The 23381-nt window shown below is 43.0% G+C and overlaps 1 protein-coding gene and 1 long non-coding RNA gene across 15 annotated transcripts in view; one reads left to right on the forward strand and one right to left on the reverse strand.

Moving 5' to 3' along the window:
- LOC103280277 (probable RNA-directed DNA polymerase from transposon BS) overlaps positions 1 to 23381 on the reverse strand; it is a 115200-nt gene that overhangs the window by 47413 nt on the left and 44406 nt on the right. For 4 of the 8 annotated variants that reach the window (XR_010006908.1, XR_010006906.1, XR_010006911.1 and 1 more), the window contains one exon: positions 3133 to 3506. The exons of 2 other annotated variants lie outside the window; for them this stretch is intronic. This is a non-coding gene — a long non-coding RNA (probable RNA-directed DNA polymerase from transposon BS). Of the gene's footprint in view, positions 1 to 843; positions 3507 to 10403; positions 10500 to 23381 lie in introns of those variants that run through there. 2 more of the 8 variants (XR_507262.3, XR_010006903.1) reach the window with 2 other exon arrangements.
- The window catches only part of mlip (muscular LMNA interacting protein), a 72606-nt gene that overhangs the window by 13138 nt on the left and 36087 nt on the right, over positions 1 to 23381 (forward strand). The window contains exon 1 of one of the 7 annotated variants that reach the window (XM_016996645.2): positions 19550 to 19703. The exons of the other annotated variants lie outside the window; for them this stretch is intronic. The gene's annotated coding sequence lies outside the window, so the exon portion shown is untranslated. Of the gene's footprint in view, positions 1 to 19549; positions 19704 to 23381 lie in introns of those variants that run through there. 7 annotated transcript variants of the gene reach the window in all.

Below are 23381 nucleotides of genomic sequence, written 5' to 3' on the forward strand. Positions count from 1 at the left end.
TTCTTTCTAAAAAGGTGTGTGAGAGCTCTGCTCTGTTTCTCTTCTGATTTGCCCTACAATTTCTAAAGCGCCCCATGTAACTCGGCAACTGCCGTGCCAAACCCCTGAATGTGTTGCAACTGTGCTGCCCCAGCCAAGTGAAGAGGAGAGTGCTGACTGATAGGAAGGCTGACATAAAAGGGGGATAGACTTGAAAGTCCCACATCTTCAGCCTGACATTTGTTGCATACAGTACATGCAGTAAAAAATATTTTCCATCTTCTCTTTGAATTTCACATACCTAAATATGTCAGGGTGCTCTTGTCAGTATAATATCCGCAGGGAGAAATTGAAATAGATGCCTGCTAGAGATAAGGTTACAGTCTGACACCTCGGTCCAAAATGTTCACAGTGGTATGACTTCTGGGTGTGGCTGCAGCGTGTTTCGTGAGGTTGGGCTGGTATAGCCAGTTGATACATGGATATAATCTTAAACATATATTTCTGGTATTGATGGGCAGAAAGCAGATAACCAGGAATGGAACCAGGCAGTCAGAAGAAAACCCTGTGTGAGGTTTTCCTGAAGGTCTCCATAAAATGAAAATGACTTGAAGGCACAAAATAACACAAAGACATAAATTCTGCATTTTCTGCTTCCTTGAGAAATGCTTGAATATTATGCAAGTCCTTTGTTCCCCTGAAATAGAAACACCATCAATTACTCTGCATAAAAACAAGAAAGGAAAGCACTCAGATATGAATGCATTCCATTGGAAATCTGAAAATTGCAGTCTTGTAGTCCTCTGTAATTTCTTTTCTTGGGATTTATTTATTTTATTTATTTATTTTTCAAACTTATATGCCGCCACTCCCCTAGGGCTCGAGGCGGCTTACAAGAACCGGCTAAAATCAACAATTTAAAAAAATCTTAAAACATCTTTAAAAATATCTTAAAAACATCCTAAAAGCACCTTTTAAAACATCTAACAGAACTCAAAGGCCTGCAGAAACAGGTGTGTCTTACATGCCCTGCGGAAAGCCAACAAGTCCCGCAAGGCACGGACTTCAGGTGGCAAGTGTTCCAGAGAGATGGTGCCACTGCTGAAAAGGCACTGCGTCTAGTTGCTGTTAGACGCAAGGCCTTAAAACTGGGGACTTCCAACAGGTCTTGGTCCTCAGAACGGAGGGATCTCTGGGGTTTGTAGGGAGTGAGGCGGTCCCTCAGGTACATCGGCCCTGGACCATGTAAGGCCTTAAAGGTAAGTACCATCACTTTGAAAGTGATCCGGTGCTCAATTGGTAACCAGTGCAGCTGCCGTAAGATTGGTGTTATGTGGCATCTCATTGGGACTCCCGCAAGGAGCCGGGCAGCTGCATTTTGCACCAATTTGAGCTTCCGGATCACTGACACAGGAAGGCCGATGTAAAGGGCATTACAGTAGTCCAGTCTCGAGATGACCGTAGCCTGGATCACCGTAGCCAGGTTGTCCCTAGACAGATAGGGGGCTAGCCGTCTAGCCTGCCGAAGATGAAAAAAGGCGGTTTTGCTAACGGCAGAGACCTGGGCCTCCATTGTCAGTGAAGCGTCCAAGAGGACTCTACTAGTGAAGACGGGCGTAGCGCTTCACCATCCAGGATTGGCAACTGGATATCCCCACTGCCCGGTCGGCCCAGCCATAGGATCTCCGTCTTTGCTGGATTCACCCTTAACCTACTGGAACGTAACCATCCAATAATGGCCTTGAGGCACTGATGAAAATTGTCAGGTACAGAATCCGGTCGGCCTTCCATCTTTAACACAAGCTGAGTGTCGTCAGCATATTGATAACACTCGAGCCCGAAATCTTGGACCAACTGAGCAAGTGGTCGCATATAGATGTTAAACAACAGAGGGGAGAGAATGGCCCCTTGAGGCACCCCACAAAGTAGAGGGGACCTTTCAGAGACCAGGCCTCCCCTCTCCACTCGCTGTCCACGGTTGTGAAGAAAGGAGGCCAGCCAATTTAAAGCTGTCCCCCTGACTCCAACAACGGCAAGGCGGTGGGTCAAAAGATTATGATCGACTGTGTCAAATGCTGCAGTGAGGTCTAATAACACGAGCAACACCGACCCGCCCTGATCAAGCTGGCATCGAAGGTGATCCGTGATGGAGACCAGAACAGTCTCTGTCCCGTGTCCCGCACGAAAGCCGGACTGGAAGGGATCTAATCCGGCTGTGTTGTCTAGGAACTGTTGCAACTGCTCCGCTACTGCCCTCTCAATCACCTTGCCCAGGAATGAGAGGTTCGAAACTGGGCGATAGCTGGAGGGAACCGAACGATCTAAATCTGGTTTCTTCAGCAGGGGAGAGACCACCGCCTCTTTTAAACCCTCTGGAAAGACTCCTTGCTCCATTGGATTGTACAAAGCAATCAAATTATGTCTTCATTGATAGGAGAATGTGCACTTTGGACTAATAGTATTCAAACAGGTCCATGCTTTAGTATTAAAGTTAGATATTTGGGAAGTATTGGTAGTTCCCATGTTGGTGGATTTATTCTGAACTATTCAAAGAATCCACTTTTATTCTCTGAGACTGATCCTTCAGAGCTAAACTAAAATCTGGATGAAATTTAGCAACTATTAACATGGGGCCCCTGGTTGCACAGTGTGTTAAAGCGCTGAACTGCTGAACTTGCGGACCAAAAGGTCCCAGGTTCAAATCCTGGGAGCGGAATGAGCGCCCGCTGTTAGCCCCAGCTTCTGCCAACCTAGCAGTTCGAAAACATGCAAATGTGAGTAGATCAATAGGTACTGCTCTAGTGGGAAGGTAACGGCGCTCCATGCAGTCATGCCGGCCACATGACCTTGGAGGTGTCTACGGACAACGCCGGCTCTTCGGCTTAGAAATGGAGATGAGCACCAACCCCCAGAGTCGGTCATGACTGGACTTAACATCAGGGGAAACCTTTACCTTAACATGGGAGCAGCCTAGCTGTCATTGGAAGTTTGCTATTTTGTGCCTTCAAATAATTTCTGCCTTATGGAAACCTTAAAGCAAAACTAGCATGTGGTTTCCTTGGCAAGATTTGTTCAGAAAGAGTTTGTCATAGACTTCCTCAAAATGGAGAGTGTCCTGCTCACTTCAAAGGATCAGTCTGAACGCAGATCAGAGATGGCTGCTCTCAAATCCAATCTTTATTGAAGAACACATGACTTTGGAAAAGTCAGGAATGACTCAATGTTTACATACAACTAATTTTATAACTTTTAATGCTACGTAACACCACACGTAAATATCATCATCAAGTCCCACCCCCAATATCACATTACTACCATTTTCACACACTAGACCAATTATAATTGTTTATACTTTCGGCCCCAAGTTCCCAGGCATATTCTATCTTCTTCTGCCAGGTGCTCCTGGGATTGTTTATGTTATGACTCCCAGTTACAGGGCTGAATTACCAAAGCCCTGTAACTGGGTTCCATGACATGGTGCCCTCCTTTTCTTCGTCCTCCTCTTCGGTTCTTCTTTCATCACAAGCCTGAAACAAAACAATAATTCTATGTGTCCATTTTGTCCAAAGTACCCATATATTTTTTCAGTAAGCTACGATGGAATACAGGGTGTATTTTCCCTAAACTTTTTGGCAATGCCAACTGGAAAGTCACCTCGTTGATAACACCCTGTATTCTAAATGGTCCAATATATTTAGGGCCCAATTTTTTCGAAGGTAGCCCCAGTTTGATGTTTTGGGTACTTAGCCACACTAAATCTCCTTTCTCCAATTTATCACCTTCCACCCTCTTTCTGTCTGCGAATACTTTATACTTTTTATGTGCTTCTTTTAAGGATGCAGTCACTTGACTCCAGCATTCCATCATTTGCGCTTTCCATTTCCCTGCCTCTGTTCCCTCATTCTCTGTCCATCTTGGCAGCTGGGGCAGAGGCTGTATTTCATACCCGTAAACTACTTCAAAGGGGGTTTTATTTGTTGCTGAATGTATAGTCGAATTAAAAGCTAGTTCTGCAAAAGCCAACCACCGAGACCAGTCATTTTGTCTCATGTTAGAGTACATTCGAAGGAACTGCCCAAGTGTCTGCTGAGTACGTTCTACCGCCCCATTTGTCATGGGGTGAAAAGCAGAACTTAAACTCCTTTCTGCTCCTAGCATTTCCAGGAATTTTTCCCAAAACTTTGCTGTGAATTGTACTCCTCTGTCACTGACCACTCTACTGGGACATCCATGCAGTTTGTAAATGTGGTTTATGTACAATTCAGCTAGTTTCTCGGCTGATGGTAGTTTCGTCAGTGCTATAAAGTGGGCCTGTTTAGAAAACAGGTCCAATACTGTCCAAATATAACGATGTCCTTTGCTAACCGGTAGTTCCCCCACAAAGTCCATAGCTACACATTCCCAAGGTCTGGTAGGTTCTGCTACTGTTTGTAATAATCCCATTGGCTTCCCTCCTCTCGATTTATTTCTGGCACAATCATCACATTGAACAACATAATTTTTTATGTCCTTCCTCATCCCTGGCCACCAGCAATGTTTTGCTATTGCTTTTGTTGTTTTTGTAATTCCTGTATGGCCAGCGCTCTGGTTGTTGTGAAAACGATGCAAAATCTTGATCCTTAATGTTGCTGGGATATACAGTTTCTTGTTCACAAACCAAAATCCCCCCTTCTGCTCCCCCTGTTCTGCATTGGATGCGATCCACTGGTCTCCTTCATAAGACTGTTTCAGCTCGTTTCCCCAATTATCTTTTCCGTCGAGTTCAACCATAGCAGTGTTCTCCTTTTGGGTTTGTGCTCTTGTTCTGACAGCTAAGCCCCATTGTTTGTCAGAGAATATTGTTCCCTCTTTTGCTGTGGGTATTCCTTCGTGTTGAGGCATGCGTGAAAGAGCATCTGCCAAGACATTCTGCTTCCCTTGAAAAAACTTTAATTGGAAATCGAACCTGCTGAAGTATTGTGCCCATCTAATCTGTTTGGGGGACAATTTTCGAGGGGACTTTAAATACTGGAGGTTCTTATGGTCAGACCAAATTTCAAATGGGATTCCGCTTCCTTCGAGAAAGTGTCGCCAGCATTCTAAGGCTTTTAATATGGCTAGTGCCTCTTTTTCCCATATCGGCCAACATTTTTCAGTTTCGCTGAACTTCCGGGACAAATATCCACAGGGTTTTAAGTTCCCATTTTGATCCTTTTGCAATAGTACTGCCCCATACGCACAGTCTGAGGCATCGCAATGGATTATGAAAGGGCTCCTGATATCGGGGTGTTTTAGAATGGGTCCTTCTGTGAAGCATTCTTTTAGGGTTTCAAATGCCTTTTGGCATTCTGGCGTCCAACTTAGTTTGGCGCCAGGAGCTTTTACTTTTGCTGTCTCTCCTTTCCCTTTTGTTTTTAAAAGTTCAGTAAGGGGTGCGGTTATTTGCGCAAAGCCTTTTATGAAGGATCTATAAAAATTTGCAAACCCCAGAAACGATTGCAATTGCCTCCTTGTTTGAGGCACTCCCCATTCTTTTACATCTGATACTTTAGCTGGATCCATAGCTAACCCTTCTGGAGATATCCGATACCCCAGAAAGTCAATTTGAGTTTTATTAAATTCACATTTGGACAGTTTTGCGTACAGCTTTGCTTCTCTTAGTCTCTGCAAAACTTCCCGGACCAATTTCACGTGCTTTTCCTTATCTTCAGTCACAATCAAGATATCATCAAGAAATATGAATACCCCTCTGTACAACAATGGGTGCAGTATTTCATTTATAAGCTGCATAAAGCACCCGCCTCCATTTTTTAATCCGAAAGGTAAAATTTTATATTCAAAATGGCCGAATGCGCAGGAAAATGCAGTTTTCCAAGTATCCTCCGGTTTGATCCTTAATTTATGATATGCTTCAATTAAATCAAGTTTAGTAAATATGCTCCCTTTTTTCAATACGGTAATTAAATCCTTTACTAAGGGCATAGGGTATTTATTGTCCTTAGTAATTGCATTTAAATTTCGATAATCAATGCACAATCTTAGGGAGTTGTCTTTCTTTCTCCTGAATAACACTGGGGCCCCGAGAGGAGAATTGGATGGCTTAATGAAGCCCCGCGCCAGGTTTTTATCAATGTATTTCCTCAATTCCTCCTTCTCCTGCACAGACATGGGATACACTTTTGGTTTTGGTAAGTTTGCTCCGGGGGTTATTTCAATTTCTACTTCTATATTCCTTTTGGGAGGTAATTTACTTGCCTCTTTCTGATTGAACACATCCACAAAGTCTCTGTATTCAGGTGGCAATAGCAGTGGGTCTATTTCACCTTCTTCATCTCCCTCGTCCTCCTCTTCTGCAATCTTGCTTATCTCCCATTGCGTCTGCTGTTCTTTAAATGCTAGGCTCTTTCCTCTCCAATCTACTTCGGGATTTGCCTGTTCGAGCCATGGTATCCCTAATATTACGTGGTATGTGGCAATAGGGGCTATCACAAAGGATATTCTTCCTTCCCATTTGCCTATTTTACATGGGACCTCCCGTATTTCCTTTGTAGATACTTCCCCAGTAGCAACTGATCCGTCTAGCTGCGAAAACGCAATTGGGGAGTCAAGCGCCATCTGCTGGCATTTCAACGCTCCTGCTAACTCTGGAGTTATAATATTCCTGGAACAACCACAATCCACAAATGCCTTGCAGGTGGCCCGATTCTCTAGCCCCGAGAGGCAGATTGGCACTACTATCATGCGTTTGTCCCGACTCACCAATTTTTCTGAAGATTCTGGGGCTTGCACCTCCTCCTCCGCACGCCTCCCGGTTGCTGGCTTGGGCTTTGAGGGTTTTGGCGGCTCCCCCTTCCGTGCCCAGCATTCTGCTGCTCGATGGCCCGTCTTCCCACATACAAAGCATCCCGGTTTAGGTTTGTTGTCGTCTCCTCTGGAGGGAATCCCCGGCCTCCCTCCGGGTCTTTCCTGCTTCCTCGTTTCTCCTCGACCTCTCGCCACCGGTCTTTGCTGGCCGCCGCTGCTCCTGAAGCGCTTTACTTGGGCCAGGGTGGATTCAACGCGCCCCGCTAGTTGAATCCATCCCTGGAGCGTTTCGGGGTCATCTCTGTGCGCTGCCCAGCTGAAAATCTCGGGGCGTAGTCCCTCTTTAAATAATTCCACTTTGGTCACTTCAGACCACTCTGGTACCCTTTCCGCGAGGTGGAGGAATTCCTCTGCGTACTCGGGTACCGTTTTGTCCCTCTGCTTTATTCCTTTCAGCTGGTCTCGAGCCCTCAATTGCTCTAGCCGGTCTCTGAACCGGTTTTCCAGTGCGGCGAGGAAGCGGGGCACTGACCTCAGGCATGGGTCCTGTCTGGCATGTAGTTGCACATACCAGCTGGCCGCTCCTCTCTTTAGTGTGTTGCCGATGGCCCGAACCCTGCTTGCTTCGGAGGGGAATGTGTGTGCATTGTCTTCCATGTATCCCCTGATGCTAATTAGAAAAAAGTTCAGTTCGGCTGATTCCCCTCCGTATTCTAGCTTGAGATCTTCCCTTCTTGGCATCCATTCAGCGGCCCGTTGATGCTGTCTGGGAGGCATGGGGAAGGGTTGCATCGGGTTTCCTTGGATCACGCCGCGCCCCACTCCGGTGGTCATTCTGCGCGGCTCCCGAAATCCTGCCGCCGCTGTCGGCCCTTCCCCCCATCCGCATACTGGCCTCGCTGTAGCCCCCGCATCTCGCCTTTCCCCGTCGTACGGCACATCCTCCTCCTCTTCCTGGATCTCCTGCTCCTCTCCGCCTTCGTCTGCTAATCCACTGGACCCGATCCCTGGCCCCAGTGGTCTTTCCACCCCGACGCCCATCCGGGGGGTTGGGAGCTCTGTTGGAGATGGCGGCCTCAGAGTTCCCAGAGCTCGCTGGCGCTCCACTTCGCGTGCCATTCTGTCTCTGAACTCCAGCTCCTGCCAATATTCCTCGTCTCCCTTGTCCCTTGCCGCCGCGGGACTCTGCGTTGAAGCTCGCTGTCCCCTCTGGCTCCAATCGCCTCCTTTGCTTGGCTCTCTCTCGGCGCCATATCGGATGTGCTCTTTTTGGAGATTCTCTTCCAATATTGGCACTATTCTCCCCACGGTATCCGACAGCCTGGATAAATGAGTTTCCAGGATGGATAACCGCAGGGCCACGGTCTCCGGCATGCTTCCTCCAGATCCCCAACTGGTTTCTGCCGCCGCCGGAACACCTCTTCCCCCTCTGGGAATCCTCTGGGTCACGCCGTCCGGCTTGGGGTACCCCGTAGAGGAAGCTATGGCTTGCAATGTCTCTTCTGCCAACGGCAGAGCTCCCAGCGGAGGCCCCTTTGCTCCGTCATGGCTTTGATCTCCTTCCCTGCTCATTATCACTTCACTGCAAATTTGCAGGAGGGTGAGAACTGGATTCCTGACTTAATTGTCCTGCTCACTTCAAAGGATCAGTCTGAACGCAGATCAGAGATGGCTGCTCTCAAATCCAATCTTTATTGAAGAACACATGACTTTGGAAAAGTCAGGAATGACTCAATGTTTACATACAACTAATTTTATAACTTTTAATGCTACGTAACACCACACGTAAATATCATCATCAAGTCCCACCCCCAATATCACATTACTACCATTTTCACACACTAGACCAATTATAATTGTTTATACTTTCGGCCCCAAGTTCCCAGGCATATTCTATCTTCTTCTGCCAGGTGCTCCTGGGATTGTTTATGTTATGACTCCCAGTTACAGGGCTGAATTACCAAAGCCCTGTAACTGGGTTCCATGACAGGAGAGTATGTGACTTGTACTAACTAAGCTTTTATGGGGTTTTTTTCAATAGTGTTGCTACCATAGACCTCAAAGCTTGTTCTGTAAAGCATATATATCAATTATATGAGTAAACAATATATGTTGATATTCTAAAATAAGCTGAAAGAGCAACTCTGTAAAGACAGCCACAAATAAAATAGACTGACAAAAGATTAAAGAGTGGGCCAAAATATAGACTCCAAATGAGTCCCAGGCAAATTCCTGAGCAGCATTTAATAGGACTGATGTTTGATGGGAAATTGTCCAGGGCCAACAAAATACTCTATTTATCAAGGAGTAAATGCGCCCAAAGATAATTTAGCTGCTTTGAGTTTCCTTGCGGAGAGAAAAAGTGGAGTATAAATAAACATAATAATAATAATAATTTCCTGTGTACTAATCTTGTATATGAAATAATAATAATAATAATAATAATAATAATAATAATAATCATCATCATCATCATCATCATCATCATCATCATCATTTTGTGGTATAGAAACAATTTTGTAAAAATTAAGCACTTTAAAAATGTAATTTATATCAACAGAGAAACCAACCAAACATGTTTATGTTCAGACATTTCCTGAATCATGCCCTCTCTTTTTGCATTTAATAAAAGCCAATTTTGTTAGTGCTTTTGGATCAGCATCCAACTGATTTAGATGCACTATGATAGCACCAAATCAGTAAAATTTAGCAACTGGCATTCGCTCTCTACTTAGCCTTCTTGTTTGAATCTAAATTGCTATCATTATTGGAGAAAGGCTAGTTCCCAATCTACACAATCATTTTGATATTTTGTCCCTTTTTGCCAGTTTCCTTACTGGGAAGAAAGTAAGGGTTGTTTATTTGCTCACAGTGTCCTGCTGTTACCAACTCTGTCATAAATATGACTCATCAACAGTATAGTATGTTCACCTTCCATCACAGGGTGGGGACGTCTAAGTATAGCGGTAGAAACCTGATTCCAGCAGCAACAACTATTACGTGACTCTCTTGAGTGGACTGAACTGATGAAGCCTTGATGAAGCCAGCACTCATAGTAGAATGAAATCCCAAGTAATCACCATAACATTAATTTCGGTCTCCTCAAAAGAAGGCAATAAAAACGGACTGATTTCTACCCTGTTTGGACTGAAAAATAATGTTAATTCTGCAACAGAGCCACAAAGATTTAGCAAATTATTCCTCCCCTTGGGGAATTCTGAGAGATTTTAAGGTAGTTCTATAAAGAGTGCCATGCTAAGAATCTGTACCGTTGTTGTTGTGGTGGTGGTGGTGGTGGTGTGCCTTCATTTTTTTTTCCATTTATGGGGCTTCTAAAGTGAACCTATTACAGGGTTTTCTTGTCATGATTTGTTCAGTTGAAGTTTGCCATGGCCTTCTTCTTCTGAGGCTGCAAGAGTGGGACTTGTCCAAAGCCACCCAGTGGGTTACATGGCTAAGCAGGTATGTAAACCCTGGTCTCCTGAAGTCATAATCTAATGCTCAAACTACTCCACTAGCTCTTATCCAAACAAAAATTCTCATGATTGGATGCATCATTAATTAGAATGAGGAGAAGCTTCAGGTAGCACATGCCAGAAGGCAAAGGTGGTAGACTTGTGCTTTTGTATAAAATTACTTACTGTTTCTATGTATTCTATTTGTACAGCCCTGTTTCCATTTCCGTCCACCGCTTACGGAAACGGGCACCTATACGAATGGGCTTTTCCGTCCAAGGTCTGAAAAAAACAAAAAAAAAATTGGGCCTTGGGCAGCAAAGCGCCAGATTCTGCAGGCTGGGCCTACCAGCCATTGAGTGCTCGATGGCTTGTAGGCCTAGCTCAGAGGGCCTTCAGTCAAGCGCTCATTTGAAGGCCTGTCAGCCAAGGCCTACGAGCATACAACACTCCACACTCGACTGTAGGCCCTATGAGCACACGATGGCTCATAGCCATCGAGTTCCGAGTGCTTGATGCTCGTAGGCCCTGCCTGCCAGGCCTACAGTCGAGCGCTCAACTGTAGGACTGACAGGCAGGGCCTACAGCCAAACACCGAAAATCAGCTGAACAAATTGTACTATTTCTTTTATTAATTTGTTTCACTGTTTCTTTTGTTCTTGTGGGGTTGTGCCGTTCAGTGCAATCTGAATGGACAGATTGGTACAAAACCATGAAAAAAAACAGATGAATAGGATTCGGTCCCTATTCTAAATGGTGGCAACCTGACTGTTACATCTGCTTTCTGAAAACCTGGTCAGTGTCCGCTAATATCTATGTCAGTGGTTCCCAAACTTATATGGCCTGCCGCCCCCTTTCCAGAAAAAATATGACTCAGCGCCCACTTTGGGAATCACTGATCTACGTAATTAAATATTTTGGAGATGGGACCAAAGACTAAACATGAAATTTATTGAGGCTTCACATATACATTATGAAAATAATAATAATAATAATAATAATAATAATAATAATAATAATAATAATAATATACACTTTATTTATATTCCACCCATCTCCCCTAGGGGACTCAGAGTGGATTAGAGCATTGACACACATAGGCAAACATTCAATGCCTTTACAATCACGAGTTACACAAACACAAACAAAGGCAAGGCTTCTCCTTTCATTTCTGGTTTCTGGAGCCGGAAGGGAATTTTATGTCCAATATGTTATGTATTTGTATGCACGAAGCAATGTTTGTGTGCAACATCAAAGCAGCAGAAACCAAAGGTGTCACTGTCTCAATGACCCTTGTGGATAACTTTGGATTCTGGAGCATTTGGGATTTCAGAATTCCAGATAAGAGATGTTCAACTATTTGACTTTTTGATAAACTTGATAATTCCTTTTTTTCCTGTTCCGAATGTCTCTGACAGCTTTTTGCATCAGACAGTAACTTTCTAATGGCTTATCTCTAAGGCTAGCAATTTCAGAGCCTGCAATACTCATTCTCTACTTGGTTTGCTGTCAGTCAGAACCAGGGCTCAGCTTAATTGACAGTACAAGAAGTTTGGGCTTTGCCATGAGACACATTGGCAAATAGTTAAATAGATGGGTTTGCTTACTCTCTATCTTTCCAATTCTTGCTCCTTTGTCACTTGCAACAAAGAAAACCATGAAATCATGAAGTGGATTTGTTCAATTGCCAACATAATAATGCAATTAATATTAAAAGGGCTTCTTTCTGAACAGATGTTTATAGCTAGGATTGTCCTGTTGAATTATAGTATTCCCTTCCTCCTGCTCCTGCTCCCCATGTCCTCTTTCTCTCCCCCCTCCAAATGCTTGGTTGTTAATAGTAGCATTATTATGATAATATTATGATATGGTAATAATATGATATGGAGTAGGGGGAAGGATACTGTAGTGGTGAAACCCACGTAAGGCCCCTTCTACACTGCTGTATAAAATCCTGATTATCTGTTTTGAACTGGATTATATGGCAATGTTACTTATATAATCCAGTTCAAGGCAGATAATGTGGATTATCTGCTTTAATAATCTGGATTATATGGCATTGCAGAAGGTGTCTAAGGCCCCATCTATATTACCATATAATGCAGTTTGGTACAGTTAAACTGCATTATATGAGTCTATACTGACCATTTAATGCAGTTTGAAATTGCATTATATGACAGAGTAGATGGGGCCTCAAAAGAAAAAAAAAAGTATATGTGGCCGCTAAAGTGCCTGGGGCTGCATCTACACTGTAGAATTAATGCAGTTTGACACCATTTGAACTGCCATGGCTCAGTGCTATGGAATCCTGGGAGTTGTAGTTTGGTGGGGTACCAGACCTGTTCAGCAGAAAAAGAGCCAAGACCTTGTAATACAATGCCTCCCACTATTCCATAGTATTAAAGTGGTGTCAATCTGCATAAATTCTACACTATGCATGCACCCCTGGTTAATTGGGACAATTATATAAAAGCAGATGTGGAAAACTTTTCTTAAAAATTTGTATTTGAATAAAAATGCTTATATTTTAAAATCAGTGCTTGCAAAAGTGCTAAAAGTCCAGTGGAAAAAATTCTGAAGGGGTTTTGTTCCGATCTGAGCCTGGGAAAAAAATTTTGGCTGGACAACTCTCATGCATTGTTAAAAGAAGAGCTTAGGAAGGTGTTAAATGGAGAGTGCTGAAGCATATGGGTTTTTTCATTCCAGGAGGAACTAGGGAAACTTAATTTTTAGCCCGATGTTATTTTAAAAAATTATTTATTAATGACATGTTCAAATCAACAATGGGGGTATTTGATGCATTGTGCTCAGGTTTTGGCTCTGAAATGGCAGGATCTAAGATGTTTTCGACCTGGAAATCTTACAGTCCTGAGAGCATAGGGTTGTGTTGGATTGGATATGGGTGGGTTCCAAACCCAAGTCTGCTGCCTTTACCAGGTTTAATGCCTTGCAACTTAAAATTACTCCTTTCCATTTTAAGAACCTTTATTGCTAAACTAAAAATTCCTCCACATAATGTTACAGTTTATTATGGCCTATTTACCATTGCTTCTAGGCATGATTTTAGAAAAGGATCAGACTGGGGTAAAAATAGTCAACAAGTGGTAACAAGTCAGCAGCTAGCTGGGACCAAAGTCCCATTGGACTGGACTTTTGACTGAATAAATTTTGGATAGATAATTGCTTACTTGACTGATGATTAAGACAATAAGAAAAGACCTACTGGTTCAGATCAAAGGCCCATCTAGACCAGTGTTGCGATTTCTCAGTAATCAGTCAGCTGCCTGTAGGAAGGCTACCAGCAGGATATGAATGGATTCACACCATTCTCCCAGCAACTGTCATATTCAAAGGCATGTTGCCTGTGAAGGAGAGCTAGTAGCCATTCCCTTTTACTTCAAAGTGAACACAAAGAAGGGGGAAATTCTCTTTTATATTTCACAGTAGAAATATTTCAAAAACATTACAAGGATATTGCAGAGAACTCTAGGACTCCAGGAATTGAATTCCCTCTTGCCCACTGGGTGAACTTGGGCAAATCATACACTTTCAGGTTCAGAGGTAGGCAATGGCAAAACCTCCCTGCAATAGGTTTGCCTTAGAGCCAACATTTATCAAAAAACAATCTGAAAGCATGCAACAACTCAGACAATTTTCTACTACAGGGTGCTTCGCTATGCTTCCCTGGGTTATTATTATTTTTTATTATTAAACTTTATTTGTACCCCGCTAGCATCTCCTGAAGGACTCGATGCGGCTTACAAAGGCCAAGGCCTCAACACACAATATAACAATACAAAACAAAAGGCAAATTAAAAACAATTAAAACAGTATAAACAACAAGCAATAAACAATATGCTAAAACACAATAAAACTGGGCCGGGCCAGAGTAATGGGTACAAGATTAAAAGTGCTGATGTGACAGGTGATATATAAGGCTTCTAGGGCAAGTGCAGAGTGCGATATACGATCTAGTTCTAATAAAGTGCTTATGGGACTTGGAGTTGGTTACAGCACCTGCACTCTCTAGCACTGAATAATCACCAGATTTTATAAATCCCAAAATTATGTAGGTGTAGCCATGATAGTTAAAGGGGTTTCAAGCTGCTATAAGCGTAGATGACATATCACATTGGATTAGTTGGAACCCTGAGCAAGAGCACTCCATGCTATACAATTTTCTTGTGTATCCCATTGGTCTATGTTAATGGAAAAAGTCTGTACACAAAAGAAATTTAGGTTTGGTTGAATGCCTAGAGCAGGCATGGTCAAACTAAGGCCAGGGGGCTAGATGTGGCCCCATGGATGCTTACCTCAGGCCCTCCTTATTTTTACCTGTCTTGGCAGAATGACATGACAGCAGGCCAATCCTTATGCCAGGAGAATAGCTCGAAGAAGGCATGCAGCAACTGAGAGCCCTCTGGAGCACTCTCACCCTCCTGTCGGCATAATGTCAAGAGGGCACAAGGATTGGGGGATGAGGATGGGGAGGGGAATCAGAGGGAAGGATCGGGGCAGTCACTGCTTGTCCCGCCTTCCTCCTGGCATAACGATAGGATGAGCAGTCCCGTCTTTATGCTGGGAGGACAACCTGAAGATGACCCAGTCCCTGCCCTGCTCCCTCCTGGCCCCGCTCTCTTCCGGCCCCTCTTCCTCCCAGCGTATGACTGGACCCTTTCCTCCTGGCCCGGTCCTTCTGGCCAGGCCCGCAATGCGGCTCCACGACAAAAAAGTTTGCCCATGCTTGGCCTAAAGCATTAGTGTTGCATTGCCAGCACAGCTTCCTCTCCCATCTCCTGCAGCTTTCCACAACAACCCAAACCAGCTCCACGAAGTTTTCTTCCCAGTAGATTCTCCTTCTGCTATTTATGGTAATGAAGGGACAGGAGGCTTAGATTTTGGCCCTGGTGTTATGATGGAAAGTGTGAAATTCAGGCAGAAGCAAGCACTATATTCAAAATAAGAATAAGGATAAAATTTTTATCACACCACCCCATTATTTCACTGCATTCATTTTAGCATAGATAATAGATACATTATCTGTGCTAAATATATTCTTCAATATTTCACCTCTCTTCAGAATGAAATTGCACTTGATTCACCTTTCTGTGGTCCTACAATCACATTTCCACACACTCTGGTAACCTTGTCTGCTGCAGTAGATAATTGATACATACTGGACTAAGTGCCTTCTGCATTTCACCACTCTTCAAAATGAAATTGCACTAGATTTTTCTAACTGTGGTCCTCTGATCACATTTTCACACACACTTGAAATCTTATCTGCTGCAGCTCCTTTATATTAATTTTAACATTAAAATATACCACCAAAGATATGTACAAAATAAAAGGAAAAGAGCCAGCTTGGGAATAGTGAGGGAGAAGGAGTAGTGAAAGGGATCCATTGCACTAAAGGATGTGACAGGAACATTGTGGGATTGGGAGCTATTAATGGGTTTTATCTGTCCTTAGCTAGGGATTAGCTAGGGATGGGAGAATCATGGACAGGGGGAATAGTTGGATGCACATAGACTGTCTGTCTATGTGCATGAGTCTGTCTCCAAGATGATGTATTAACTGCAATTCCAGTCTGCCGCTTGTGTGATACATCTCTTAGACTGCAATCTTTCAGTTAATATACAATCAAACTGTAATTTAAAAAGGATGCATATTCTGAGATAATAACCTTTTGTAACCTGGCATGGTTTCTGCTATATTCTAGTCTCTAAAAGGGGATACCCAACACTATAGCATGGAGATACCATGCTATAGTGATTTTATCTCTGAACATGAAGGGGATGGAGATGTGTGTGTGTGTGGGGGGGGGGGAAGGCTTTCTACTGGTGCTTTTTGACATTTTTGTGATATGCTTATTATATTCCAAGAGAGGATAATTATTTTGCTCTTTCCTAAAAGATAAACATAGATTACTGTGTTCCTTGTGAGATATCAAGTGTTGGAGCAAAAGTATGAAAGCTGATTTTTTTTTTTTTAAAAAAAGGCAAGTCAATTATCATAGAGGGAAGGGCTAGTTCATGATAGTTTGGTGTCTGAGGTAGAGCAAAATTAAATTTAAAAGTACCTATTTTTCTAAAATTATAGTGCCCACATCCAAAGGGCGAGTAAATTATTCCAATGGGTGAGTGCACACACATTCTATAATTACTTTTCTCCATCTTTTTTGCCATAAAATATATATTATCAGATTAATAGCTAACAATTTACTATATTTTCCAAATCTGTTGCTGGGAAACTAATGGCCCATTCTGCTTAATGGTAGGTCTGGTGCTGCAGGAAAATAAAGAAGATTTCTTTGCTGATTTTTTCCTGCTCCAAAACCCTATTCTGCTTTGAAATAGCAACTCAGCTGTTAGCAATACCATGCAGCATAACACCCATCTTAATTTTCTAGCAGTCAGGCAGGAGATGCTTGTTGGCAAATGTGGGAGAACTTCAGTTTGGGGTTAGTGAGTTTTGAAGGTGAGCTACTTCATGTGATAATCTCCTACAAAATGGAGGATGAATAAACTTGGGACCCTAAAACTCATGGCCAGGAGAGGTGCTATGAAGGGTTCCACCGGCTGACATTCAAGGATGATCTTTCTCTTAGGAACACCATTGCAGAAGCACTTCTTGGGAGGAACACAGGGCTAATCTAATCTTTCTTCTGGGCGATTGGCACAATAAACCAATCCTTTCTGACCAACAATGAACTCCTTCCACCTATATAGAATTAATTTTCGATCTCTTCAGCCTGGACTTCAGCCTGGATTAAACCCCGCAAAAGACCACTAACCCCAAACCCTGCCCACATTCCTTTCATCATGCACCTTAAGAAAGGCAGACACAGAGAATGGCCACAAGCTGTTTCCCACCAGACAAGGAAACCAATCAGTTGCAGCAGAGGACGGCGTACCTCCACCAATCAGCACGCAGATCATAACTTGCACCAATCAGTGCTCAAAACGGCAAGACACCATTCTTTGAATAGTTGCCAAGTCGCTATAAATATCTATTGTGTACGCATTGCTTTACTGACTTCATCCCACAGAACAGGTCAAGTGTTTGGGGGAGTGGGTTTACCATACAGCTCAGGCATACTCCATTTTGAAATTAAATGGATGATTTTCCTACTTCCACTGTTGCAGCCCTGCCCCCTGCATAACTCCTTTTCACCTAAACACCACACGGGTCAGCAATAAGTATTATGTTTATTAAGAAAAGTGTACATACAGTAGAGTCCCGATTAACTGAGTTCCAGTTAACCAAGAGTTAACCGGAGGAGGAAGCGCCCTGGAAGCTGCAGCAGCACTCGTGGGGTGCTTCCTTGGGCCGAGCCCTCGCCCCTTGGGAAGCACCCCACGAGCGCTGCTGCCTAGGACATTCTATCCATTATAGCTGAGGGAATAAAAAAGCTTACTATGGAGAAAGTGGTTTGTCTACATTGCTAAGGGAATTATAAGATGAGCCCAGTATTCCAGTCTTAAATATTAATGAGAGGACTCATTAACATGTACCTTAGATTATGATGCTTTAGTTCAAATACATGAAAACATCTGCAGGTGATATTTCCTCTCCCTAGGTCAGGAAGATGACTGGAATCAGCCTTTTGATGTGTTCATTCATTTTGATGTGTTTGAATCTTCTGATGTGTTCCTTTTTTTCACTTGCACAGAGGATACAATATAATGTTCTTAAGTTGGGGATTTTGTAAAACTAATTTTAAAGTGTTATAATTGGTACTTTATAATTCTAATATACTATGTAACACACACACACACATTTCCCCAGGTTTCATGTATTCTTAAAGTACAAAGCTGATAATATCCAATCAGGGCCGGCCGGAGATATTTTTAAATGTTAAGCGGGGGTGCTAAAAAGCGCCCCCGCCACCAGCCCCGCCTCCCACGCCCTGGCCCCGCCCAGCATGCCCTGGCCCCGCCTCCCATGCTGCGTGGGAGGCGGGGCCAGGGCGAATAGTGCTGGGGGCGGGGCCAGAGTTGGCCCCGCCCCCCATCCAGCGTGCCCTGGCCGCGACCAGGAAGTAAGGCCCAAATGGCCTATCTGTGCTGTGCATATGCGCACAGCACAGATAGGCCATTTGGCCCTTAGTCTACAAACTAAGGGCAAAAAGGCCTATCTGGCAGTGCGCATGCGCACAGCCAGATAGGCCATTTTGCCCTTAGTTTGTCAACTAAGGGCAAAATGGGCTATCTGTGCTGTGCGCATGCGCACAGCACAGATAGGCCATTTGGGCCTTACTTCCTGGTCGCGGCCGCCGGGCGATCGGGCGAGCGGCGGCCGCGACCAGGAAGTAAGGGCCAAATGGGCTATCTGTGCTGTGCGCACGGGCACAGCACAGATAGCCCATTTGGCCCTTACTTCCTGGTCGTGGCCGCCGATCGCCTGGCGGCCGCGACCACGAATTAAGGGCCAAATGGCCTAGCTGTGCTGTGCGCGTGCGCACAGCACAGCTAGGCCATTTGGCCCTTAGTCAACAAACTAAGGGCAAAATGGCTTATCTGGCTGTGCGCATGCGCACTGCCAGATAGGCCATTTTGCCCTTAGTTTGTTGACTAAGGGCAAAATGGCCTAGCTGTGCTGTGCACACGCGCACAGCACAGCTAGGCCATTTGGCCCTTACTTCCTGGTCGCGGCCGCCGATCGCCCGGGCGATCGGCGGCCGCGACCAGGAAGTAAGGGCCAAATGGGCTATCTGCGCTGTGCGCACAGATAGGCCATTTTGCCCTTAGTCAACAAACTAAGGGCAAAATGGCTTATCTGGCTGTGCGCATGCACACAGCACAGATAGGCCATTTTGCCCTTAGTCAACAAACTAAGGGCAAAATGGCCTATCTGCTTGTAGCGGTTTGGCGTGGGCGTGGGGATTGAAGCCCCGCGCCAACACCGGAGGCGTCGGTGGCGCTACGGGCCGCTGTCGACGCCTCGACAGCGCCCCTAGCGGCCAGCGCCCGAGGCGGCCGCGTCAGCGGCCTCGTAGAAACAACCGGCCCTGTATCCAATACAGAATAACACTGTCTGAAATTTTATCAAAATGCTTTACAGGAATCAATGGCTTCTTTGTACTTTTTAATGTATATGTTTAAAATCTAGAAAATAAACGCTTTACAAGTATAATACTTTATTTAAATAGTGTGATCGCTTGCCCAGTGGATATCGTTCACTGACATCACCCAACGCTGGGAGGCAGCTGGTCTATTTTTATAGTACTGTGCTTTGGTTGAACAAATCAAGTCTTTATGCCCTAAATTCTTCTTCTGCCTACACAAGCTGCCTACTCCAAAAATCCCATCAAAGCACTCTCTAGAGAACTTTGCTTTAAGCTGATAGAAATATATTCCTTCCTTAAGATTCATGCAGAAGCCTGCTTCAGTATTTAATGCCCTTTCCAACCAGCAGCCTCAATGTCAAGGAGAACAGAGTAGAGTGAAGAAATAGTCCTCTAAGATCCTTTACAGAGAACAGGTATGGATTTATATTTTCTTAAAGAAAAGACTAAATCTTACTGTGTCTTAAAATGACACCTTAGGAATGGAGATATGGGAATTTACAATACAGAATGGATTTTAATATCTAAGTTAAGGCATTGTTATGTGAAAATTTGGCCTGCCAACTAATTGCAACTTCATTAATTTCGTAAGGTTTTCTTAGGCAAGGAATACTTAAGAGCTGATATTGTTGGCTTCTTCCTCTGAAATAGAGGCTATAATACCTCCATTTGTTGGTGGTTTTCCATCCGAGTACTAACCAGAGATGATCCTGCTTAGCTTCCAAAATCAGAAAGGATCTGGTGCCTTTTTTTGAAATAGTTTTTATTGCTTTTCAAGTGTTGTTATACAAATAAAGCTAGGAAAACAATACCGTGATGAATAGGATTGGGTAAGGGTGTGGGTAAGTGGTAGGTAAAGAAAATATGGGAGAGAGGCGGAAAGAAGGAAAAAAAGAGAAAAAAAGAAAAAGGGAGGAAGGGTGACTTCCTTTTGACCTCCTGCGGAGTTATGTTTTCATAGTTTCCAACGTCCACTTAGATTTCCAGTTGACTTTTTCATAATTATTATCTTTCATACTTCAGAAAAATCAATTGTAAATGTGTTTCCATTCTTAGGAATAAAATCTTTAAAGCTTGACCAGTCTGTCTTTATTTTTGCATCTCTTAGCTTCTGTGATAAGATGTCCATCTGGTGCCTTTACAGTATTTATACTAGTATAAACATTTATTTTTGTCAAGGAAATATACAATTTTGTATGCCAAAGGACTGGATTTAGGACCTCATCACATGGGGATTTTCCCCTGTTATAGGATATTTTCAACATGACCCAGTACAGAGCCTGCCGGAGCCCATCACATGACATAGGGCTACTTCCAAAGGGGCTCGGTGTTGAAAGCGTGCTAGGAGGAAGAATTCAGAACATGAGTTACTGCCTGTGTTTTGATTGAGTAAACTGGGGACAGCATGGGGGGAAGCCAGGCAGCGACGGCTTATCACGTGTGATGGGGAAGGGGTTTATATGGGATGTGGAGTGACCCCACGGATTCCTCTGCTTCCCCACGGATCTGCCACACTGCCTCAGATTTCCTCGCTGTCACTCAGCTTCAGGACCTCAATGTGATGAGGCTTTAGTAAGGCTAACATTCAAGTGGATGTGCTTAAGACTACACTTATACTGTTGCATTGATTTTATGAAGGAAGAAAAAGTTATTTCAAGTCATGGTGATATTAACTGGGGCTGAAGTTACTTTCAACAAGACGTGGTGACTTCACCAATATCTGAAAAGCCAGTGGCAAAATGATGTTCTGGGTACCAGTTCCACATCCCTCAGCTATAGGTGATTTCATCACACACACACACACACACACACACATTCTTCTTAAAAGTTAGATTTTGCAGCTGCAGGTATGCTTCCTACACCTACAAAGAGTTTACCCAGTTGGTGGCTTCCTTTGTTCCTTGCCTACGATGCTAGCTTGCAATGAACAATGAAATACCCCAGACAAAAGAAACAAACTCCCCCCTCCCCCCCAATACCCAAATGTCCCCATTGTGTTGATTATAAGCCAGCTATGAGGAACAAGCTTGGTCATCCCAATAGCTGCCTGAGAGAGAGAGGGAGGGCCAGAATACCCTACAGGTCAGGATACTGAAAACTGATAACTTTATTTTAATGATTCTGATATCTAGAATGGATGATGTTTGAATGAACCTCTTAAATGTAAATTGTAATATTTGTCTCTGGGTTTTAAAAATAGATCTCTGCAATTATAAACCAATTATGGAATTTTGGTTATCACAGATAAGGATGATTTTTGGCACCATCTACACTGCCATATAATGCAGTTTGCACTACACTATATGGTCAGTGTAGACCCATATAATGCAGATTGAACAGCATTTTTGCACCATCTACACGGCCATATAATACAGATTGAACTGCTTTGAACTGAATTGTATGAATCTACGTTACCATAGATGGAGTCTTACACTGCCATTATAATGCAGATTGAACTGAATTATATATAGCTGTGTAGACATATAAACCAGTTCAATGCAATTCAAAGCTGACAGATTGTCACATCAAAGTATTAGGCTTTGATTTATGTTCTCAGGTTTTTCATGTTTTACTTTCAGTCCCTGTATAATCATGGGGTTATAGTTCTGAATTAGAAACGAGGAAAACTAATATATTTGAATGACACCACATTTTTACGGCTTAAGCTTTGTGTCCTCTTCTGGTCTCAAACATGAGTGACAGACACTTTATATATTGGTATTCCCTAGAATAATGTATTACTTCAATATTTTTTATTGCAGCAGCTTCTGGTCTCATTTTGTGATAACAACGCTCTCTTCTGCTCATACCATATGCAACGTACAAAAAACAAGGATGCAGCTGACAAAATGAGGTCATGCCTCAATAAATATGTTAGTCTCTGAAATACCACAAAGCTCTATTGTTTCACTGCTGAGAAATTCCCTGGGAAAAGGACAGAAATATTTACAAGCCAAATACAGACTATTGCCTTTGTGTCCTGTTCCTCTTTTTTTTTTTAAATCAAATGTTGTTGAGGTAATCCATTTTCTTTTGCTAGAAAAAAAGGCACTTGCATGGCAGTTTTAAAAATATTAATAATATGGAAGGTCTGGCCCATTCAATATTGTTAGACAGCACCTCCTATCGGTTCTGGCCAGCATACCAACAGATGATGGGACTTGAAGTCAGAACCATCTGGTACTACACTTGTTAAGCATCTTGCTTCACATAACTACAATCTAAAAAGTTTTAGGGTGATATGAGGTTTTTCTGATCAATTTGAATGAACATTTTCCTGATCACTATGAATAAAACTTTAACTTTCAGCATTTGTTGATTGGATTTTCTTTTGGTAAACTGCATGGTAATGTTAAGTTTACTCTGATTATGTAGTCTTAACTATGACCTGATCCATAGTCTTCATTTTATACACTGAATGCATCTCATTTAAGCCTTTATTTGAAGGAACTGGGACTATCTCTGCTTCACTATTTCTAATAGTCAGGAGTTATATGGCTCTTACAAAAGGATACTGCAAGTTGCAAATGCATATAATGCACTCTTCATAATATTAGAAGGGTATATTTTATATGTTTAAAAGAATGTCATGAAGTTGAATTTGAGCTGCATATCAATTTTTAATTGAAACTTTATACTGAATATTAAGAACTTAATGGTTTATTGCTGAAAAAAATTAAGGAGGAAAGCCACGAGATTTCAAAATAAATGGTTTTTAGTATTACAAGTCAAAACACTTGATGTAAGCATTTCATGTTTCTCCCTATTTAATTGATTTGGGTTTTTTTTAATGACAGAAGAAGTGATGGGAAAATGGGGTAGAAATGTCAGATTTTGCTGTTTGCTTTCAAGTCATTGTTAAAGTATGATGACCCTAAGGCAGACTTTCTACTCCTTGGAAAATTCTATGAATGTTTTATAACAAAAGCCTGAGATGATTTTTGTCATAGTTAATGGAATGAAATTAATATAATCTATGAGATATGACCAGGATAGAATATGACTATAATGAAGATGACTGTTTCCATATGTTGTTCAAAGGAAAAGTTTTGTTATTAGCTCCAATGTAGTGGCTGCAAGGTGGTTAGGTGCAG

This window comes from Anolis carolinensis, chromosome 1 (genome assembly GCF_035594765.1).
Source record: "Anolis carolinensis isolate JA03-04 chromosome 1, rAnoCar3.1.pri, whole genome shotgun sequence".
NCBI lineage: Eukaryota > Metazoa > Chordata > Lepidosauria > Squamata > Dactyloidae > Anolis > Anolis carolinensis.